The sequence below is a fragment of the Rattus rattus genome, chromosome 1, assembly GCF_011064425.1.
Source record: "Rattus rattus isolate New Zealand chromosome 1, Rrattus_CSIRO_v1, whole genome shotgun sequence".
Classification (NCBI taxonomy): Eukaryota; Metazoa; Chordata; class Mammalia; order Rodentia; family Muridae; genus Rattus; species Rattus rattus.
In genome coordinates, this window is record NC_046154.1 from 80,524,271 (window position 1) to 80,529,505 (window position 5,235).

The 5,235-nt window shown below is 44.2% G+C and overlaps 1 pseudogene; it reads left to right on the top strand.

Annotated features, from left to right (window-relative positions):
* Positions 1 to 1,305: 1,305 nt before the first annotated feature.
* LOC116890598 lies at positions 1,306 to 1,421 on the top strand (annotated as a pseudogene).
* Positions 1,422 to 5,235: the final 3,814 nt, after the last annotated feature.

Sequence of the window (5,235 nt, forward strand, 5' to 3'; positions counted from 1 at the left end):
AGTCATTGGGCATATATTATTGAAAAATAAACCATCACAGTAAAAAAAAAGCAGTGGCTCTATCTATTGGACATATTACACAGATACACATAGAAAGCTAGCCACTTATGGTGATGATTTGCTCAAGAGACATGGACTAGCTATCAAAGTTTCCAGTACCAGACATGAGAAACTACCTTTCAGGTTGTTATTTAGGGGAATTCAAGAGACTTCACAAACATTATAGGTTCACTTCCCTGTCTTTGATTGCTTTGAAGAAGTTGAAAGTAAGCTCTTTTGGCTGAGGACAATATGCTCATGAGGTATAGGACTTGGAGGATTTTCACTGAATCTGATAGAAAAACCCTTCTCCCTAAGGACAAGCTTTGATACTACCAGAAGGAGCCATGGAAATTTCCAAGGGAGCAGAACAATTAATTTTCCTACCAACTGTGATGCCTATGACCAAAATTAATTATTAGCATGACAAAGGATACTAGTTGAAGTGCAGGGACTTGCCAACGTCTTTCTCTATTAGACTTAAAGCATGCTTAACATGAAGTAAATCATGTCTGGTTTAAACTTAGCCAACTACCTGTGGCTAGTGATTTTATGGATTTTTAGAGGAGACCCCACTTCTACTTTCATAAACAAATATAATTATAAAGTGCGTTTCAAATACTTATTCGTATGTTCACAGGTAAATTTAACTGTCATCCCTCATAAAGAAGCTTCTATATGCAGTGGACAGACACCATTATGTAAAGTCACAACCATTAAAAATACAGAAAACAGCAGATCATATGGGGTCCAGTCTCTGCTGATACATATATAACAAAATACTTATGTATAGGCCTCAGAAAGTATCCTTGAATAGTGAACATAAATCTTGTAGAATACAAAAGATCTGGATTTCTGCTGTGAGAGCATATCTTCTAGCTATGAGAGGAGAACAACCCCTATGAAATCTGAGCAGAATAGCTTCTTGACAGGGCCTAAACCATGACATGAATTGATAAGCCAATATGGAAGGTGAATTTTGTAAGACATCATCCCTTTATGAAAACATATAGGCAATTAATCACTTATGAGAAAGGAAAAATTGTTTCCTCCAAAGATGGGCCTTCTAATTGGTTATCCAATCTTAAGTAGTCAGCCATAAAAAAACAAGCAAACAAACAAAGAAAAAAACCTAAGTGATATATCATCTTATCTGTCCATTGACCCAGTTAAAAACATTAATTTTTCTGTTACAAAATTAAAGAAAAAATAACTCCAAAAGGTAGTTATCTATTCCCTTTTCCTTCTAATACAAAACCCAAAACACTTATTTCTGGATGCACTACAGATGTCGCTGCTGGGTCACCTATGCATCAGTAGGTAGCAGAGAGGAGAGACTTAATTTTCTGATTTATAAACACCTGAATGATTAGTCTAACATTCCTTCGGGGTGGGGGGCAAACATAGCCTGAGACTACCAGTAGACTGGTTCCAGAGCCCTGGAATAGGGAGCTAGCCTGAGATGACTACCAGCCCTGTGCTAGGCAGGCCCACATGGGTTCCCAGGATGAGAAGCAAGCCAGAGACTAGAAGAACCCTGGCAGGGAATCCAGACCTCAACAGGAGTTAACCCAAGACAAATAACCACTCAGGCTGACCAGATGAGAAGCATGCCTGAAAGGACAACCAGATTGGTGACTTGGAGTCTAGAAAGCTAGGCTGAGATGAACACCAATCTGTCTCTGTGCAGGCCTTGGGGGAAAGGAATGTAGATCATGCTACATATGAACACTGCTTGGCAACATAATGCACAAGCAGGGCATAGCAATTGTTCAACCACTTGTGAGACAACACCAGGCACTCGGAAACCTGAAGGACCACTCAGAGGATCAAGAAACTAGTAGAGATATGGGAAAGAAAAGAGAAACAGAGAGATGTGGGCACAATGGGGAGAGGCAGAACTGGGGATGAAGGGGAAGTGAGAAACAGCCCGATTTGAGTAGCTAGTAATGCCATCTGGGACCCTGGTAGGGTCCTAACCCATGCTGCCACTGGGGGTCACATCTGGGTCCATTGCCCTTCAGTAGCAGGGGTGCATTATCACAAAAAGCCAGGCAGACATCACTGATCTGGGCTGCTACCTACAGCCATGTTGGTGTCTGAGGGCTGTGCAGATTGGCCCCACACCTTACCTGGGTATCTTGAGAAAATGGGGCCTACAGGTAAGAGAAGAGTAGATCAGACCCTGCCCCTAGTCAACTGCAGTATTCAGGAGAGCAGACCTACACATTGTAGAAATTGCAGATGAGCCACAGACAGGGATATGAACTTGGAAGAGCTGACTTGGACAAGGGAGACATACACTCCTTCCTCCTTTCCTCTTACTACCTACAACAGGCAGAAGACCTTGCCCAGGGATCATGAGAGCATGAGGGTTAGTCTTTTGCTTTACCAGCTGAACCATTAAGGAGAACAAGCCCTGTGTTCTCCTGGGCAGCACAGTGGAACTGATTCTAGTGCTGTGAGTTGCAGGATACCCATCCCCACAGGTTTCAAAGTGTGAAAGCTGTAAGCTGACCAAGTTTTGATGCCCCTCAGGCCCAGATCCAGAGCTTGGAATTGGCCAACACCAACATCTGCCCCATCGATGAACTGCTGGAATGCATGAAGGGACTAGCTCAAAACTACAGAATCTCCATGACTCAGTGTAACAACAGGATACCTAAGAATAGTACCAATGAGATTTCAGTATTGAGTAGCAGAAGCCAGAGGACTGCACAAGACCAATGAGTCATTTAAATGTACATTTACAAGCAAAGAAATGTGGGGAAAAAGGAATACTGTGGGATACACTACTACAGCTTCCACAAGAGTTTTTTCTCTGTTGGGGGATGGGAGGTTGCCAGGGTGAACAGTGGGTACTAGCAGAGGGGGAGATGAACGAGATTAGGGTGCATAATGTGAAATTCACAAAGAGCCAATACAAAGATTTTTTTACAATCACATTTTATGCAGTGCTTAGCTGTATATCTATGTTTCCTGTGTACCATGATTTTTGTATCTAAATATACCTTTTTAGTGTGTTATTTCAACAAATCCTACCGGCGTGCGCCACCACAACCGGCTAGTGTGTTATTTCAAATACATCTAATCACACAAAGAGCTCCTTAGCTATTTATGTTTGATCTTTCTGTGACCGGGCTCACTGTAAAATACATAAAAACAGCAGAAGAAAGTCACTAATTTTCATTGATGATGAGACTAGTCTATTTAAACTTTAATGCAATCAGTTTTAATTTGTAAAACCAAATAAGTTAAAGTGAGTGATCCTACTTTTTGATCAAGAATATTGGCTTCATAAACCAAATGTACAGTAAGACATAAAAATAAAGATGCAGCACTGCGTCTGAGACACCGCACCTGAAGGGACCGACCGGATAAACAGTTCTCTGCACCCAAATCCCGTGGGAGGGAGAGCTAAACCGTCAGAGAGGCGGACACGCCTGGGAAACCAGAAGAGACTGCACGCTGCACACAGTACTGATCCCAGAGGAAAACACCAAAAGCTATCTGGAACCCTGGTGCACGGAGGCTCCGGAGGGGCGGCGCAGATCTTCCTGGTTGCTGAGGCCGCAAAGAGCTCATAGGCAACACCCCGCGAGCAAACTTGAGCCTCGGGTCCACAGGTAAGACCAACTTTTCTGCTACAAACAACTTGCCTGGTGAACTCAGGTCTCACAGAGGCGGAGTTCCTCTGGGACCGGACACTTCCGGTGTTTGGCCAGAGTCCAGGGCCGGCGGATCCCTACCCTCAGCAGCTCTCTGCTCCCAGACCCCTGGAGGGGAGTTCTCGCCACCTGGTCGGGCGGGCACTCCTGAGGCAGCAGAGCGGAGGAGACCACCAACGCTGCCCACCCCTGCCCACATCCCTGGCCCAGGAGGAAACTGTTTACGGCCTCTGGGTACCCGTAGAGGAGGGCCCAGGAGCAGCAGGTCCACTGCGTCTGAGACACCACACCTGAAGGGACCGACCAGATAAACAGTTCTCTGCACCCAAATCCCGTGGGAGGGAGAGCTAAACCTTCAGAGAGGCTGACACGCCTGGGAAACCAGAAGAGACTGCACTCTGCACACAGTACTGATCCCAGAGGAAAACACCAAAAGATATCTGGAACCCTGGTGCACAGAACCTCCCGGAAAGGGCGGCGCAGATCTTCCTGGTTGCTGAGGCCGCGGAGAGCTCATAGGCAACACCCCGGGAGCAAACTTGAGCCTCGGGTCCAGAGGTAAGACCAACTTTTCTGCTACAAACGACTTGCCTGGTGAACTCAAGACACAGGCTCACAGGAACAGCTGAAGACCTGTAGATAGGAAAAACTACACACATGAAAGCAAACACTCTGTCCCCATAACAGGCTGAAAGAAAACAGAAAAACAGGTCTACAGCACTCCTGACACACAGGCTTATAGGACAGTCTAGCCACTGTCAGAAATAGCAGAACAAAGTAACACTAGAGATAATCTGATGGTGAGAGGCAAGCGCAGGAACCCAAGCAACAGAAACCAAGACTACATGGCACCATCAGAGCCCAATTCTCCCATCAAAACAAACATGGAATATCCAAACACACCAGAAAAGCAAGATCTAGATTCAAAATCATATTTGACCATGATGCTGGAGGACTTCAAGAAAGACGTGAAGAACTCCCTTAGAGAACAAGTAGAAGCCTACAGAGAGGAATCGCAAAAATGCCTAAAAGAATTCCAGGAAAACATAAATAAACAAGTAGAAGCCCATAGAGAGGAGACACAAAAATCCCTGAAAGAATATCAGGAAATCATAAATAAACAAGTAGAAGCCCATAGAGAGGAGACACAAAAATCCCTGAAAGAATTCCAGGAAAACACAATCAAACAGTTGAAGGAATTAAAATGGAAATAGAAGCAATCAAGAAAGAACACATGGAAACAACCCTGGATATAGAAAACCAAAAGAAGAGACAAGGAGCTGTAGATACAAGCTTCACCAACAGAATACAAAGAGATGGAAGAGAGAATCTCAGGAGCAGAAGATTCCATAGAAATCATTGACTCAACTGTCAAAGATAATGTAAAAGCAGAAAAAGCTACTGGTCCAAAACATACAGGAAATCCAGGACTCAATGAGAAGATCAAACCTAAGGATAATAGGTATAGAAGAGAGTGAAGACTCCCACCTCAAAGGACCAGTAAATATCTTCAACAAAATCATAGAAG